Below are 19,763 nucleotides of genomic sequence, written 5' to 3'. Positions count from 1 at the left end.
CTTGTTTAATTTTTTCAACAGTCTTATAAGGATGTCATTACGGTTACCTGGAATTTGCAGAAGGGTAAAATGTATTTATTCAGATGGAATAACATTTCCCAGATCAGACAGCTAGTAAGTGGAAGAGCTAGTATCCCCAATCTCTCTGATGTTAAAACCTGTATTGTTAACCCCATCCCATGTCTGCTCTGCAATCCATACCTTCAGACATTCATTGATTCATTCAGCAGATAACAGCCCACCACTGGGGAGTTTTAGAAACTGCAGAGGATACAAAGAGAGCAAAGCCTGCATTTTGCTCTCAGGAATCATACCATTCAGCAGATAAGTATATTACAAGACAGAAAAAGAAAACAGTAAAACAGCACATTGTAGAACATGTGTTGCCAAAGTTCCAAGGAAAAGGAGATTTCCCAGCTGGATGACTAGAATGTCTTTTAAATATGCTGCTTCATTAATACTCAGAGAAATGCAGTTCTATGCAGAATTGATTTTACATAGATGTAGAATCAATTTTCCATAATCTAGAAAAATTGAGAGAACACATGCCTTATGATGCAACAATTCGTCTTCTAGGATATCCCTGAGAGATACTCTTGAAAAACTTTATTGGGTGAGGCATACAAGTATGTTGATAGAAGTATTGTTTGTAATAAGCCAAAATTGGACAACGTAAGTATACATCAATAATAGACTTGATAAATACAAAAAGTGTGATACATCCATGCAATGGGATACTATGTAGAATTAAAATAAATACACCATGACTAATGCCTTATCATCAGTGCATTTCACAAAAACATTAACTGAAAAAAGCAGATCACAAAATAACCCAGAGTGATTCAGTTACATAAAATTTTAAGAGGCAAAATCAAGCTATTTTTAAGGTTATATATATACAAGATAAAATTGGTTCTCAAAAAGACCAGGCCACTGATGATCTCTATTAAGAAGGCAGAATGAGGTGCACAGAGAGTTTATATGCAATGGGCATATTCTAGCTCTTAAGATAGGTGTTAGATACTTGAATGATTTCTAATTAGTCTTTATGCTTTACAGTTATCTTTTAAATTGTCTGCATGTTTCAGATATTCTATATGAAAGAGAACTTTTAAATACACACAGTTTTTTAAAAGACAGAGCTAAGAAAGAGTTTGTGATGGGATTATTATTTATCTAAGCATCAGAAAACAAGGCTTTGGCATTAGAGAGAAGGGTAGAAAAGGTAACATAGGCAAAAGTACTGTACAACTACTGCCACTATAATTTAGGCTATAGTTATCATAAAATATGGAATGAGTACTCAGAATTGTTGTGGAAATGAAGCCTCTAAATAATTAATATTTGTGTGTTTGGGAGCTTAGTGGAGAGGTAACACATGTGTGACACATGAGCTGCTGTGAACAATAGTTCCTGGAGATGATTGTGAGTAGGCTGAAGCAAGAGACCAAAATCAACAAAATGAAACGTTTTTGCAATAGTATCTGCCTATTGTAGGAAGTTCTAAAGATGTGCCTGTGATGAAGTAATGTCTACTTAACAAAGACGGCTGTGGAAGATGTGGAAGTGAGTCCATTTGAAGATCATAAGCCCTAAAATGTATTAACAATCTAAAAGCATATGTTATGTCAATATTTATTACATAAAAACGAGGTAGTTACTTAGCATCATGAAAATAAAAGAGGTAAATATTACGATAAAGAGAGTGCAGGGTTTCTGAGAAAAAATCTACAATAAAGCTAACAGAGGAAAACACAGTGTTCAGACATTTAAAGCTTAAATATAGAAAGGCTGAAAAATATATGTTGTCCTAGCAGGAACAAAAATTCCTAACTTTCCATGGCTGCAAAAGACTCAAGTCTCACAAATCTTAAATGCTTTCAAGGGTCAGAGAAAAAGCAGTGGTAGGAAATGTAATTAACTGAAGAGAGCCCATATCACAGACAGGTATTCAGAATCAAATTTTAAAAATGAGTAATACAGATATGCTTTCTGAATTCAGCCTTCAGAATGTGATCCAGGCCATGAGACTGAGACTCTTGACAGCTGGTTGCCCTGGATGAGCCTGCAGTCATACAACCAAGAAATGGCATAATACGATGTGTCTTGGTCTTCATCCTTGTCACTCAGCACTCTTTCAATTATCGTTGCATGTTACCCCTTTCTCACTGTTATGTCATGAACTGAGAATGATGGGGTTTGGAGCAGATAGAGTGATTTCTATTTTCTATCCTTGAGTATACTGGAATTTAGACTTTCATTTTTTAAGTATTATCAATTCATTTCAAAGGAACACAAACTAAATTAATATACAGGTGTGGATTTTAAATTCTCATGAAATAAATGAGGTCATTGTATTCAGCACATTCTTGACTTTTTTTAAACATCTTTATTGGAGTATAATTGCTTTACAATGGTGTGTTAGTTTCTGCTTTATAACAAAGTGAATCAGTTATACATATACATATGAAGCACATTAACAACAATTATGTTTCAAAGTCGTTATACTAAGCTATTATGTTCTGTGATGCTGGAACATCATTGGATCTGAAGGGAAAACTAATAAAATTATGTTATGGTAATAGTATCAGTAATGATATAATTATAGTGACATTAATGATAATATGAGGGACTTCATTCTAAAATTATCACTACATGGTTGAACAAGTTGAGTGTAAATAAGAAGCCATCATTTGTAACTCATGAGCAATTCTCTGCTTAATTTTTGTATTATAGTGTGCAGTAAAAATGACAATATTGAGACCCATATTTTACTTGACAAGAGGAAAGCTGAACTTTCCCTATTATCCATTATTGAAACTATCCATTCCAGGCCAGTTGAATTTCCAATTCTCTCAACATTTTGATAATACAGTGAGACTATTAAAGTATTCTAATCTTCGACCCACTTATTATTATTAAACTGATCACCTGCAGGTGGCAGATTTAGTGACTCCAAAAGTGAAACATCTGAACTTCTACTCAATCAAGTCAGATGACTGGTTTTATTTCTAAGAATAGTCTCCACTAAAATCTAAGGTAGACAAGCATTTTTTGCTTCCCCACTTGTCAGCTGAAGGGCTTTTGATGTGTCACTTAAATTCTTTGAGACTTACTTGAATGGTTTATAAAATGGGAAGCTCCTAATGGAAGAAGAATAGCACAGTGAAAGACCAAGGAAATCAATAGGGGAAGATTGGCTGGCCACATGGGCAAATGAATCCACCTTTCCCATGGTCATGTTCACTGTTGAAAAGGCTTAGATTCAGTCTTTCCAAAATTCTGAACTTGATCAAGTACTGTAAAATGATTTACACTAACAAAACTTGCAAGACTTGGAATATTGAAGACAATTCATGACAATTTTATTTGATGGAAGAGAAACAGTCCCTAAGTACAATATAACCCCCACAGAGTCTCTGTGAACAGTATGAATAGCATTGTTCATGCTATTTAATGGTGAGTTACACTATATGGTGATCAAAACTTACCATGGGCTTATTCACCTTTTTGCTGCCAAATAACATCCAGAAGCCTAATATGATGTTACACTCTGTAATATGCATGCTCAATAAGATAAGCCATCTCTCCTTTTTTTTTTTTTTTTTTTTTTTTTTTTTTGTGGTACACGGGCCCCTCACCATTGTGGCCTCTCCCGTTGCAGAGCACAGGCTCCAGACGCGCAGGCTCAGTGGCCATGGCTCATGGGCCCAGCTGCTCCGCGGCATGTGGGATCTTCTGGGACCAGGGCATGAACCCGTGTCCCCTGCACTGGCAGGTGGACTCTCAACCACTGCGCCACCAGGGAAGCCCCAAGCCATCTCTCCTTTGATGGACATTTTCTGGCTACACAAAGACTGAGCCAAAGTTTTGTAATGATGACTTTTCTATACTTGGTCAACCTCAGCTCTTAGAGTGTCCCAGTAATATTTTTGTGAAAAGAATATACTGCCTCCTTTTTCAATATATGAACAATTCAAAAAATAAACAAAAGTAGAGAGAATGGTTGTAATGAATCCTTATATATCTATCACCCAGCATAAACAATTATCAACATATATCTGATCTGTTTATCTATAATCCCCTCTACCCTGTTATCACTTTTAATAGCCACAACAAACCTGTAAGTTAGAGTCCATCATTATCTCAGTTTTACAAAGCAGTTTATGCTTCCAAGGATTAAATAATTTGGCAGAGGTCACATCTAGGGAGTGTCAGACCGAGAATCAAAGACAGTTCTGTCTATTCCAGCGTTTTTATCTCTGGTCTGCTTTTTTTGTGCTCCATGAAAGTTGATGGATTCTAGAGCCATGTAAATTGCCATATCAGTCACAGCACTGCCATAAAATAGATGGCACACTTAAATTGGGTAATTTGAGGAAAGGTTGATAAAGTATCTATTTACAAAGGATTAATGAAGTTTCAGGAGTTATTAAAATCAGGAAGAAGTGTCACTAACCCTAGGCCCAGACAGGAAAGGGAATGATGGTTATAGGAACCCAGATTCAGAAATGGCTATGCAAATACAGTCCGTTTCACCTCTGAATGTATGCAGATGTATCCAGAATCTGACCCCTTCTTTTTTTGCGGTACACGGGCCTCTCACTGTTGTGGTCTCTCCCATTGCAGAGCACAGGCTCCAGATGCACAGGCTCAACAGCCATGGCTCACGGGCCCAGCCGCTCCACAGCATGTGGGATCCTCCCAGACCTGGGCACAAACCCGTGTCCCCTGCATCAGCAGGCGGACTCTCAACCACTGTGCCACCAGAGAAGCCCTCTCATTCATTGTTAAAACTCATGCTCAGATATTACTTCTATGAGGCCCTCCCTGCCCTTACTCTCAGGCAAAATTATTTCCTCAATTGTCTGATTCCTGTGGCTTATGAATATCTCTTTTACTATGTGTCTCTGTCTCACTGTCTAGACTGGACCTCTGAGTATAGGAGACTGGTCTTGCCAGTTGGTTGTATCTCTAACACTTAGCACAACTTAGAGTACTTCATAGCTGGTCAATGGATACCTGTCTTTGTAGCTGTTCCTCAGAAGAAAAACAAAAAAATCAAATCTATTTTCCACTCTGGTTGCATTCTTGTTCATTTTACTTAATTTTCATTTTAATTATAATCAACCACAAAGTACAATCATTCATGAATCTGCTTCTGAGATTAAAGAGATTTTAATAGTTTGTACTCTTTGCTTTTCACATCTCCTTAGTTTAAAATAAATGAAACATTATAAATATGATTAAAGCTTTCATTCCTCCTTCCCTCCCTTTCCAGGGCAAATGTCCTGATGTTGGTGTATATAATTCTCATGCTTGCTTTTTGACATTTAAAATATAGATATGATCTATAAACACTGTATATTGTTGTATTATGTGTTTTTAAAAATCTCAAAATTATATTGAGTAGAAAAAATGTGATAATTTTTACCACTACTTTCCATTTTTAGACTTGCATTTTAACATGTATGAACAAGAAAAGTAAACAAACAAACAAATAAATAAACCAATAAATAAACCTTCATTCCTATAATCTCACTGGCTATATCTAAGCTTCTAACATCATAAGTAATTTTTTGCTTATCTATCTCATGTATTAGTCAGGGTTCTCCAGAAAAACAGAAACTGTCGGGTGTGTATGTATGTGTACAAAGAGATTTATTATAAGGAATTGGTTCACATGATTATGGAGGCTGGTTAAATCCAAAATCCACAGAGTGGACCAGCAGGCTGAAGACACAGAAAAGCCACAGTTCCAGTTTGTTTCTCAAGGTTGTCTGCTGTACAATCAGGAAGAGCAGATGTTGTAAATGAAGTCTGAAGGAAGTCTGCTGGAGTCTCTTCCTCGGGGGAAGTCAATCCTTTTGTTCTACTCAGGCCTTCAACTGATTGGGTGAGACCCACTTACATCCTGGAGGGCATCTTCTTTACTCAACATACACAGATTTAAATGTTAATCCCATCTGAAAACACCCACAATAATGTTTGACCAATATCTGGATACCTCATGGCCCAGTCAAGTTTACACATAAATTAAACATCACATTTGCCGAAATTTGTTTTCTTAGTTTCTTGTGTTCAGGAGAGGTGTGCCATGGTTGAAACATATTTCTTACAACATTTCTTTCAGAAGATAGAGCCTCACATCTAATTGTCACCCTAACCTTAATGATAGTCATAGTATCTCCTCGTTCCCAATCTTGTATCTTTCCCTGTACATTACAAGTAATGAACAAATCCATCCTGATATATCTTTCTTCATGTAACTAATAGGAACGACTAAAACCCAATCTTTTACATGAAATAATTACCCGTCCCCAAATTGGTCTCTGTTTCTCGTGTGAATGTTCCTTCTGTTTCTTTCCTGTCAGTACCCCTTAGGTAAAACCTTAGCCTTTTGCAGCCTTGTGCTCTACGTCATTCATGCCTAATTGAAGTGATGTTTAACCCAGTTTGTGAGATTTTAATGAATCCTTCAAGCCTTCCTTCAAGCAAACATTCCTACTTGAAGTTTTACTTCACTTATGTTTGTATGATTTTAATTAGTTCTCCAAGGCTGCTTCTTTTGAACTTTCACTTTGACTCTATCACTTCTGCTGCCATTTTTCTTAGATTCTAAGATGACTTCTATTGTAAGATGCACTGTGGATGAATAACAACTTTTCTTTTCCATGTGGGGGAATGGACAGGACTGAATTAAATAGACATATTTTCTTTTATAAAATAAACTAGCTGACAAAAGAATGTGTTTATCTATGTAATTACATAGCACATTCTTTTTCAATATCACAGTCAAAATTTGAATAAAATGTCTTCTCCTTAGCCAGAGTCCAAAGAGTCTTCTCATTCTTTTCTAGCCACTGGCAGTTAGGAATAGCATCATAGAAACAAGCTACTATTCATAACGCGCTTATGTCAATCTGGAAACTTCCTTTCTCTGGTCTTCTGTATGTATTTTATTTATGTTTGATTTTGGAATGCATGCAATGTAAACTACAGTAAATAATTTTGGAAACGTTACATCTTTTCCTATGCTCTGGAATTCTGTCATCATAAAAATCAACAATTCCTTGTAGGCTTGATGGAAAAGTACAAATAACACTGTTTGAAGGGTGATGTTTAGAACTAAAACTTTTCAATTTTGTTTTCTGGTTATTTATTTAATCATATGTCTTGAGTTACTTTGTTCAATTATTTATCATTTAATCTAGGTGTCTAGATTTTTGGATTTAAATTCATATAAGTGTTGTAGTCTTATTGCTAGGCCAGCATTTCATTTTGTTTTTAACTTTATTTTCATCTTTTTGCCTACAATATCATATTTTCCCCTTTATGAAGAGTATCTTCCTTCTAGTCTCTTTGATATTCTCTCTTTACCTATTTTATTGAATACTTAGCTTATTTATTTTAATTTTTTTTTGTTTGCTAATATGGTAGGAGAAATTTTCAGTGTTTTTTAGACACACACACTTCATTCATCAGAATGGGACTGCTAAATCCAAAGGCTGAATCAAGACACACATTCATGAAACTAACAAATATAAATATTAAAAAGCTAATGAAGTTTGTTATTATTTTAATTGGTTCCAATTTGAGCAGAAAAGAAATCAAAGACACCACAATACAATAGTGATGAACTGAACTCTTAGGATCTTAGTAGGTTTCACTTAATGAACACTATTTTCTTGGTATGTATGCTACATATAAGAGATCTTGCACATTAATTAGAGCCCATCCTTATCTCCATCCACCCCCAAAATTGGTGCAACTGGGGGTGACAAGCATCACTGCTCATCCCACAAAACCTGGAGCACCTCTTTAGACTACAAGACTTCACCGTGTGGATGGAAGGAGGAGGGGATGGCACATACAACCACTTTATCATAAAAGAATGAAGTTACCCTGAAAGAGAGACATAGACTTTGGTAGTAAGATAAGTCTGACAGAGAACGACAAAAACTGTGTGATCTCGATTATATGTAGAACCTAAAAAATCTGAACTCATAGAAATAGAAAGTAGAATGGTAATTGCCAGGGGCTGGGGGGGTGGGTGGGGAAATATTGGTCAAAGAGTACAAGCTTCCATCTAGAAGATAAATATATTGTGAGGATCTAAGCTACAGCATATTGACTATAATTAATAATATCAGATTGTCTACTTGATGGTTGCTAAAAGAGTAGATCTTAAGAGCTTACTATACACTCACATACAAAAAAGAAACTACGTAAGGTGATGGATGTGTTAACTGATTTTATTTTGGTAATCACTTCAAAACATTACGTGTATCAAATCATCATGTCGTACAGCTTAAACTTACAGAATGCTATGTTAATTATATCTCAATAAAGCTGGAAAACAGAGAAGCTAAATGAAGAGTAGATGTAAACAGGAGAGTATCTTGGGTTTCGCCTTCAGAAAATAAGTTAGGGGTGGAGTTTACTGAAAAGACATACCTCTAGTCTCTAAGTGCTTCTTTATTGAGGTTCAAGGAAAATAACCCTAGTTATCTTTTCTTTCATCCTTAGGTAATACTGCTAGAAACTGATGTGTGTGTTCATATTGGCTCCTTAGGGCCTTAAAAAAGTTTCTTAAAGACAAAGATGATAAGGCTGAATCTTGAAAAAACTAATAAGTTTTATCAACGTGGGTGAGGAAGAAAAGACCTAGGAAAAGGAAAAGGTATAGACAAGGGTGTTGTCTTCCACTCTGAATACAAATTAGACTGAGAGAAAGACTTGGAGATGAGCAGATAGAAATAGAAATATCAGCTTTATTCCTGATGATGGCCGTTCTGAAGGAAATGATGTAGATGTGTGATGACAAAACACCTTCTGATACTCTCATGTGTTAGACAACATCTGACATGCCTCCCAGTGGTGCAGGTATACTCCAGTATATTTCTGATTTTCATGCCCTTGTGTAATTCCCTCTCCTTGAACATGGCCTGGACAAGTGGCTTGTCTCTAATAGGTAGAGTACAGCAAAAATAAGATATCACTTTATAGACTGAGTTATAATGAAGCTCTGACTTGCATCTGCTCTTCCTTTAATCTTTCTCTTCCTGGCTCTACTCTGCTTGCTTGCTCTGATGAAACAAGCTGCCTTGTTGAGAGCTGCCCTGTGGAGATACAAACGTAGAAAGGACCTGAGAGTAGTGTCTGGCCAACAGCCAATAATGACATGAGTAAGCTGGGAAGTGGATCCTTCCCCAGTTAGCCTTAAGATGACTGCAGCTCTGGACAGTACCTTGATTTCAACCCTTGAGAGATAGTGAAGCAGAGGATAAGCCAAATCTGGATTGCTGATCCATGAAATTGTGAGATAGTAAATGTTAAGTCATTAAGTTTGGGAGTAAGTTATTAGGCAGGAATAGATAATTAAAAACTTCTAGAAAGCACAGTCTCACCTGAAAAATAAAGCTCATGTACGAGGAGAGAATCCCTATATCCAAGGACAGATTGAGTCTGTAGTAAAACAAAAAACAAAGCATACTGAGCCACAAGTCCCTGCTCCTATTTCCCAAATTCACCAATTAGATAAGCATTACCTTTTTCCCCAGAAAGAACTATTTAAGAAGTAGAATTGTTCAAATATGACCCTATGTTGTTTGGACAACAAGCTTGCTAGAATTTGGGAGCTCACCCTTCTCCCAACTAAAGGAGAAGCCTTCACGTTTAAATTCCCATGGAACCAGGATGAGCCTTTTCATGATCTAGGAGACTGCATCATTCTACAGACCTCAAGTTCCAGGTGCAGGGTAGCAGGATTTTCCATACAATATTGTAAACAGCAAGCAGGATAAATCCAGAATTCATAGTGACAAGTAATCTGTGTGTTTCTCCACTGACAAGGCCACTTTCTCTTGCTTATCCTAAAGAGGCATTCATGGGGTTGGAGGTATTGTTCCACTGGAGCAGAACACATTCTGGGTTTAGTTGATACCTGGGTTGGCATGCCCTCTATTGGGATAATGGGGAGAGTGAGAATTTTCTACAACTCTGTCTCTGGCTTATGAGAGATCCTTTTCCAATATAGTCTATTCCATAATTTATGCTGTGTTAAGTTATATAATCCATTCTAACCACTTGTATGACACTCCCTCACTCTCAGCAAGACAGAGAGGAGTAAGAGATGAAGATATGTCAGAAGTGTTTCTTCTGTAATTTTCCATCCATTAGAGTGGAAATGTAAGCAGAGAGTGTTAAGGATACCTTCCCCACCTCTTACATGCAAGTGCACTTGAACAAATACACCTACACACTTATCAATGAAAAGTAGAGAAATATGAAAATTTAGGACACATTTGAGAGAAACAGGTGGGTCTGCAGGACAAGATAAAAAGGTAAGTTTAAGGACATGGTGTGGTAGAGTGTCGGAATGCCACATCAGTAGGGACAACCTATTGTAAAACTCCATGTTGCCCAACCCAGGAGGAGTGTTGCCCCTTGAGCTGTGCAATGCAGTGGGCTTAGCAGAGCCTTAGATGACATCAGTCACTCCTATTTCCTTCTCTCTCTTGACCTGTCTTATTTTAAGGATGACAATGTTATAGGTACAAGCGAAAAACAAAACAAACAAAACAAAACAAACACAAAAAGTCTAAATGAGTCCAAGACCTGCCACCAAGGCATTGAATTTCTTCTTACCTCCTTGTTGTATTTGTGGGGCTGCTCAAAATAAGTAGCAAGATGATTTATCATAGCCTCTCGAAGTTGTCTGACAGTACTCTCTTCTGGTGCCTGACTGAAGCTACTTATATCTTGTGTCACTTTCTGCAGTGATTCAGTTTCAAGCAAAGATTAATGCAGTTAGAGCATTTTACAGAAATAGTAAATCACCCTTGCAACTGATTGTGACTCTGGGGCTGCCTAGCCTGTGAGTTATTCACATAGCTCTCCAACATCGCTTTCATAAACAGGTATTATTTCATTGATCGCTAATCATTCCTGCTAAAGTTAGAATAGGCCCAAAACCAGGAGAACAGCAAGCTTTTGTTCAAAGGAGCAAAAAATTTGCAAGATGTACAAAATGTCAAGCTACTCCATGTCCCAGACTTTTCATATGGTGATGAACAATGAATGCACACTGAATATATAATTAGGAAGTTTGTATTTAAAGCTACCGCCTATCTAACTCATCTGAGCAGTCCTTTCTGTTACTCAATCTATTAAATTATTTATTTTTTTGCAAGTCTTTCTTTTACCATATTGGCTGTGTTTAGCAATGATATTTTCCTGTGTTAAAATAAATGAAAGTCACACAAGTAAATATTATAAGGAGATTCACTAGGAAGACTAAACTCTCCTTGGTTTTTTTATTACCTATTCCCAGAAGATAATATTTGTAGAAAAATTTAATTTTCAACTTACAACATCACAATCAATACTTTGCTGTTTGTTTGTCTTTTAACCATTAAACATCTTTGAGGGCTGTAATGGTGCACACAATAAAAGCCCTTTAAGCACAGGTACCCTAGAAAAGTGTGCAGCACGTGGGAGAGACTCAAAAGGTCTATTGAACAATAGTCTTCAACAGTCTAGCAGGACCACATGTCTTCCTTGAGCTTTTCAGTGAAGCTCATTTAGATGTGGGAAACTTCACCTAATGGTAATAGATAAAGAAGTCATTTCATTTGATGCCCTCATTGCTCTCACTATGGGGCCAAAGCTATTTTGAATTCCAGCTTCTTTATTAGATTTAGTGCTTCCAGGAAAATTTATATTGTTCAACCAATCTCTGAAATAAAGTTGAGAGAAATCATCGTTGGGATTGTCAACCTAAAAACTGACTGTGCATCAGACACCCTTTCCTGCTTGGTTTTGCATAGTCACGATGTTAATGCGTCTTTTCTAGTCAGGGGAAATGTCTTGGGCATCTCCTTCCATTGTTTATTGTCTAATGAGGCTCAGTGGCTAATTGTCTAATTTAAAAGTGGCATAACTAGACAAGTGAAGGAAAAAGAGCTGCTTTGGATAAACCACAGACAAAGAACTTCAGAGAAATAATTATTTAGCTCCATTTTATGACTGCAGACAACATGTCCTTTCACTCAAGTTCATTGTAGTCAACTATTATGGGTTAAATCTATAATCTCTAAGTTTGTTTCCTTTGCTGACATTCAATTTTCTCCCCAAATCAAGTCCTTTGTCTTCTGTTTCCATAGTTGCAGAGATTGAATTATGTGTCCCATTCATCTTCCATGTCAAGTGGGGGGCTTAAGAAAGGGTGGACAAGGCTGGGACACATCACCTATTGGGTCTAAGTGGGTTTATGGTAGCATACCTCTTCTTCTTGATTATGAAGTTCAATTTAGGATCAAGTTGCATTAAAATTGACAAGTTCAACTGGTAAAACACAAATTCCCTTGACAATGCAAAGGACCTGGACAGATTATAGGAACTGACGTGGGATCCAGATATTAGCAAAGCTTAAGGGCAGGGAGGTAAAGTGAGCAAATGGAAAGTCATGTGAAATGATTTCAGAAGTATGCCAGACAATCATGAGGGCTCTTATTATGGTGTTAGTGTTCTTATATGAAGAAACACAACAGAGCTTGGCTTCTCTCTCTGCTCTCCACCATGTGAGGACACAAGGAGAAAGTGGACTTCTGCAACCAGGACGTGGCCCTTAAACAGACACTGGATCTGCTGGTACTTTGATCTTAGACTTCCCAGCCTCCAGAACTGTGAGAAACAAATTAATGTTATTTAGGTCACCCAGTCTATTGTGATCTGTTATAGAAGATAGAACTAAGATACCATTGGATTCCATTGCTTTGTTGGTCTCATCTAAAGGACATGATAAATAAACATTGGTCTTTAGGAAACAGATAAATCAGTCTATGTTGTCATATAACATATTTTATTTATTTATTTATTTATTTATTTATTTATTTATTTACTTTTATGGTATGTGGGCCTCTCACTGTTGTGGTCTCTCCCGTTGTGGAGCACAGGCTCCGGATGCGCAGGCTCAGTGGCCATGGCTCACGGGTCTAGCTGCTTCGCGGCATGTGGGATCTTCCCAGACCGGGGCACGAACCTGTATCACCTGCATCGGCAGGCAGACTCTCAACCACACCAGGGAAGCCCATATATAACATATTTTAATCATTTTACTTTTATTTAGCTAATAGGGAAAGAGGAAAGCAGTCTTTAATATCCCTGTAGCCTTTTTTTTTTTTTTTTTAACTTGGAGCACTAAAGATGGAACAGAATTGCCCTTGAAAACTGCTAAGGCAGAATAATATTTTAAGTAGCATCTTCATTTTTGTACTGTCTGAGAATGATTCACTGCTCCAATATTACTCCTCAATAGCCACCAAGAAGCTAATATATTTACTGCATAAAGTCTAAACAATCTGACAACCTACAGCAGTACTGTCCAATATAACTTTCAGCAATGTGGAAAATAGTCTATACCTACACTGTCTAATATATGACTATTAAGTGTTTGAAATGTGGATAATGCAGCTGAGGAAATGAGTTTTAAAATTGTATTTAATTTCAGTTAATTTAAATTTCAATATTCCACTTATATTAGATATATCGGACAGTGACAGTTCTATAGTTTCAGCATTGTCTACCTTATCTTCCTACAGAGACTTGAATTATTCAAGCCAGACAAAGTATGTCTCAGGCCAGTTTTTCACCATTGTTCTGGCTTATGAACCCAATTAGGATACCAGATTATACAGCTTTATTTCATTGATTCTCATTGAAAAATATTTACCTTATACACACATAACACACACCCGTCCATCTTACTTACCAACATGTTTATATAAAAACACACAGTCTTAAAGTTGAAAACAATCCATAAACTTCGAAGGATGTCTTACGGTATCTAGGCAGTGAGGGTATTCACTCTTGTTTATTTTGAAAAAATCTATTAGAGTCAGGACCAACTTTTATTCAGTAAATTTATCTTCTAAAATAGCTATAAATGCTAGCAAATCTTATGGGAAATTGAGCTTGTGAGGAAAGATATAGCAGAAAAAGTAAGATACAAGACTCTGGAAAAATATAGATTATAGTTCCTTGTGGATGCAGCTGTGGAGAGCCATCATAGCTAAGGGAATAAGTGTACTCCTAAAGATCATAAAAGCCTGCATTCTAGTCCCAACTCTACCACTCATAGCTATGTGATGACCCTGGCCAAGTAAATGGACTTCTCTGAGTCTGAGATTCCTTATCTATAAAAGAAGATATTAGTTCCTGACTCTTAACATTGTTGGGAAGATTAAATAATATATGCAAATAACTTAGTATTTAACAGACTTTAAATACATTAATTGCTTGCCTTTCTATTTTAAAGCAAATATTTTGAAACATCTGAAAATTAATTGAAGCTATGTATCTTCCAGAAATACTCATCAATCAGACATTTCTGTGAAATAAAAGTTCCATGTGACTTTGTAAGCAGGCTCTATATAACCAGGGTGCCTCCAGGCCCCAGGCAGATGGTCACATTCTGAGGGGAAAAATAAAAAAAGCCTCTTTTTCAGAAAATCCTCTTTGGTTGGTTCCTTCATTAGGATTAGGCAAAATGCCACCAACAACAGATGGATATGAATACAAGCAACCAAAGAGGCTGTGCTTGTACCCCAAGTCTTGGCATATGGCACCAGATTCTCTCACCAGGCTGTCAGAACAGCTGCTCTGCCCTGTCCCCACCTTTCGTTACCTCTGCCAAGAGTGTCCGAGTTTAGGGAAGAATCTGCTGTCAGGTTGTTCTCCTATTTTCGAAGAAGACCTACCTTTGACTTTTGAGCAGTAGAGGCCCCTTTTCAAATCTTTCTTTACATTTCCTGGTAATGAAGGAGATATTTAACCTTTCAAGTACATCTATGTTTTCATTAATATTGAATAGATAGCAAGTCTTGGTAGAAAAATGTGGATAGAGGTGTATTCAAATCTCAACCTGAGAGTGTTCTTGAAGTTCAATAAAGTTATTTAACATCTTTGATACTTAGTTGCCTCTTTTTCAAGTGGAAATAAACAATACTGGATAGAAGTGTAGTGATTAGAAATCTTGATGCAAAGGAGAATTGTTGGTGGTCACAGTGATATCAGTAATGGTCACAGGAGTAGCAATAGCGATATCTAACATTTGTTGACTTTTTATTATGTATGAGATACGGTTCTAAGTTGTTTAAAAGAGTTAGTCATTTAATCCTTACAGCCAGCTCATAAACAGATAAATAGTTAAGAAATAGATGAAGAAACTGAGGCAGAATGAGTTTAAATAACATGCCCAAGATTACAAAGCTAGAAAGGTTTGGAATGAGGTTTAAAACTCAGACAGTCTGGCTCCAGAGACTGCGCATTTAACCATTACTGCAGGTATTAAAGGAATGCTAAGTATTTTCATGGGGAAAAAAAAAAGATTCACAGGAAATTGAGTATGTTAATGAAATCTCCATTGGTGAAAAGCAAATGATAGCTATAGGGTCTATGAATGATTTCTAACTGGCTTAGAAAATTTGCTAAGAGAAGGATCATTCAAAGTTAGTCCTTTTTATAGGAACCCAGAAATAGTGCTACAAAAATCAAAATCATTACAGGCATATTACAAAGAAGTAGTATAATTTATGCAATTGAGAAAATCCTGAAAGAATTGTTTTTATATTTTAATTCCTGAGAGAATAAATTTAGTTAATGGGTTTTATATTCTTAAATTTACATTCGGTATTAATGCTAGTCTGTATTTATATGTGATTTTACATACAGTACATTAAACACAGCCTGAGCTGATGAAATTGATTTTATTAAATCTGGCAAAAATTAACCACTTGTTAAAACCAGATTGGTCTCACATGTATATTTAAAACTTTTTTTAACCAGGTGGATTTCTTTTTTTCTCCTATCAAGGACCATAGACCTAAGAAGAGGAATATCAATTGAGGGCTACAGCAAAGTTAAAAAATAGATTCATTTAGATTAACTTTTAAACCTATAGAAGTAACATCTTCACTGTGCTTACTTTGAATATTTAGAACATGCAATACATCCTTCAGTTATAAATGAGACAAGCCCTAAAATATATACTTTGGTGCAATATAAGGCTTGTAATGAGAAAGAATATTAGGTAACTGGATACAGATTGAGATAGAAACACATACAATTAGGCAAAGAGACATTAACAGATGAAAGAAAGAAGATGGACAAGAAACAAGGAAGAAGAAGACCTCAGCCTCCCTAAATCCGGTTCTCTCTTCTTTCAGTTCAGATCTGCTTAGGTTCTCCCTCCCTCTGCATCTGTGCAGAATGTACATCTATGAGACCTCACTCAGAGGTCTAGTCCTGCCTTGCCTCTTGCGTAGTATCTGCATTTGTTTGTGTCAACTTAAAAAATGCACAACGTGAGAGTTACGAGTTAAGTTTTATTTGGAGCAAAATGAGGACTGCAGCCCAGGAGACAGCATTTCAGATAGCTCTGAGATACTGCTCCAAAGAGGTAGGCGGGGAAGGTCAATATATATGTGATTTTGGCGAAGGGGTAGTACATGCAATCAAGAACATATTTTTGCAGAAGGTCTCATGAGGGTTACTGCAAGTCACACGGAGCAGGCATCACCATGAAGGGATTTAGTGCTTTTCTAGATATGAAGAGATGCAAGAATTGGGCTCATAAAATCAGCTCCTGAAAATATCTAACTATCTGAAGACCGGTTCTACCAGTTGTTCTCAGAGCAGAGAGTGCCTCAGTTCCTGATCTCCACCCTGAATTCCTTTCAGGGGATGTAGAAGGTCAGTAGCTGCAATGGCACCTGATTTAATTCTTGTAGAGACAGAGGGCAAGTGCATACGGCAAGTGCCAATTTGTAGTTGACAGTTGGATCATATACTTTACAAAGTTTCATAGCCATTTATGGTGTGATAAGCTGAATAATGTTTCCCCAAATATGTCTGTGAACTAATCCTGGGAACTTTGAATATATTACCTCACATGATAAAAGGGAATTTGCAGATGTGAATAAATTAATTATCTGGAGATGATAGGGAGAATATCCTGCATTATCTTGGTGGGCACAATATAATGTCAGGGTCTTTATGAGAGGAAAAAAAAGGAAGATCAGAGTGTGAGAGTACAAGAGACAGAAATGTGACAAAGGATGCAGAGGCTGGGGTGGTGCAGGACCCTGAGCCAAGGAGTATGGGCTGCTACTAGAAACTGGAAAAGGCAAGGGAACAGATTCTCCTATAGAACTTTCAGAAAGAATGCAGACTTACTGACTCATTTTGGACTTCTGACCCCAGAATGAAAAGCTAATAAATTTGCATTGTCACCTAAGTTTGTGGTAATTTATTACAGAAGGAATAGGAAACCCACATAGAAGGGCTAGTCTAGAATCATTTCTGCATCATTACAAAATATAGGAATCTCTGTTTATAGATTTTCAAATGCTCATTTTCCCCTAAATCTTGAGGACCTAGTATGGATAAATAACTACAACAGTATCCCAAATAGGAGAAAGTGTGTTTGGCAAGAAAAAAATATAACAGTAGCTAGGTTAAACTTCATTCATTCATTCAAGAAATACTTTCATTGAAAGATTCCACCCAGGATGTAGAAAGTTGAAAAGTTGCTCTTGCCTAACTAAACTTAAAAAGCAAAATAATCTAAAACTCATAACTTTTCTTGAACCTGTCCAGGAGTTAGGGTTGCAGGACAAACAACTTTCCTGAAATGTAAAGATCTATAAGCACCTCTATGAAGAGATGGACGAAACTACTGGCTTACCTCTAGAAGAGCATGGGGGTAAGTTGAGGCCAGCATATAACTGGTGAGAACAATTCAGCTACAATTTTTAATGAATTGCTAAAGGCCAAGTGTGGGCTGGTATGAAGATATAGAGCCTGGAAGATTCAAAGACAAGGGGAATACACAACTACTAGGAGATTCTTCTCCATAGATCTTCATGAATTGTTCAGGAGAAAGAGTGGGGACAGGGGAGAAGACCAGAAAAATCCTCCTTCCGTGATTCAGGCCTGAAAGAAACATATAATCCCACATAAACTTTTGTCCCCTAAGGAGAAAAAAAAAAAAAAAAACTTGAGCAAATAAGTGAGACAGCCGATTCTGTCATTTCCAAGGCACAGACCCATTGCAGTAAAAGGAAAAGTAAAGGAAAGAGAGAGGGGAGGAGGAGGAAACCATCTTTCCCCTCCTTTTTGGAGGAAACTAGTTCTGAGCATAGACAGAAGTCTCTTACCACTAAGGGAAGGAGAAAGATCATTGAGAACCAAGAATACAGGGGCTAAGACAAAGCTCAGCCAGAATGACTGTAACACACATCTGTTGCCTACCCCACACCAGGCTATCAAATATGGAATAACAAGTAACAGAACTGTAATGATGTGAAGGGTGAGACAAAGGAGAGAGGCCCTCTCAGAAGCACAGACACACAGGGAAGGCTTAAAGATGAGGGTGGAATAAAACCATTGAGAAAATTCTTCTGACAAACCATCCCACACTTTAAACACAAGGTAAGGATAGAGAAATTTGAAATGGGTACCACACTGGAGATAACCAATAGTAACAATAAAACCCAAACCTAGCTCTTCTGACTAGACTGAACCAAAAGCCCCCTCTCCCAATAACAGCCTGTGAAAGGCAGCCAGTAAAAACCAAAAAACAAAGAAACATACACATACAAAGGAACAAAAATTACATTTTCAGAAAATAGAAAATAGAAAAAAATAAAATCATAAGCTGTACCTTTGAAAAGATCAATATATATATTTTTTTAAAGTCTAACCATTCTGATCTGGAATAAACAAAGCAAACAAACATAACCAACACCAGATAAAAAAAAAAAAAGAACATCATTGTATGGGGCTTCCCTGGTGTCGCAGTGGTTGAGAGTCCGCCCGTGTCCCGATGTAGGGGACACGGTTCGTGCCCCGGTCCAGGAAGATCCCATATGCCATGGAGCGTCTGGGTCCATGAGCCATGGCTGCAGAGCCTGCGCACCTGGAGCCTGTGCTCCGCAACGGGAGAGGCCACAACAGTGAGAGGCCCGCATACCGAAAAAAAAAAAAAATCATTGTAGATACTACAGACATTATAAGGGAATATTATAAATATCTGCATGTTAAAAATCTACAAATATAGATAAAACAAAAAAATTCCTTGAAAGATACAAACTGCCAAATCTCACTCAAAAAGAAATAGATAACCTGAGTAATGTAAACCATGTAAAACTTCCAGATGAAAATTTAAGAGAAAATGTTGTGACCTTGGGTTAGATACATTGGATACAACACCAAAAGTGCAACTCATAAAATAAATAAATTAGAAATTGGACTTCATCAAAACATTTTGTACTCTTCAAAAGATATTAGTAAGAGAATGAAGACAAGCCACAGAGTGGAAGGAAGATATTTGCAAATCACTAAGATTCCATTTATATGACCTTCTGGAGAAGGCAGAATTATTGGAACAGAAAAAGGATTAGTTGTTGCCAGAGGCTTGAGGTGGAGAGAGGATCTGACCACAACCTCGTCTAAGGTTGATTGCAATGTTTGTTATATGACTTTATGTATTTATCAAAACTCATAGAATTGTACACCAAAGATATTGAATTTTACTGTACAATAAAACCAAGTAAAAACAAAAAAGAAATTCTCATTTGAACTGCAGAGATATACAAAGCAGACAAGGTCCCTGTTATTTTAGAGTACAAATGACACTGGAGAAAGCAGACAATAGTCAAGTAAATATGTAAACACATAATACAATTTCATTTGGCTGA

The sequence above is a fragment of the Mesoplodon mirus genome (genome assembly GCF_964341445.2).
Source record: "Mesoplodon mirus genome assembly, chromosome: 18".
Lineage (NCBI taxonomy): Eukaryota > Metazoa > Chordata > Mammalia > Artiodactyla > Ziphiidae > Mesoplodon > Mesoplodon mirus.
This window is presented reverse-complemented; position numbering follows the sequence as displayed.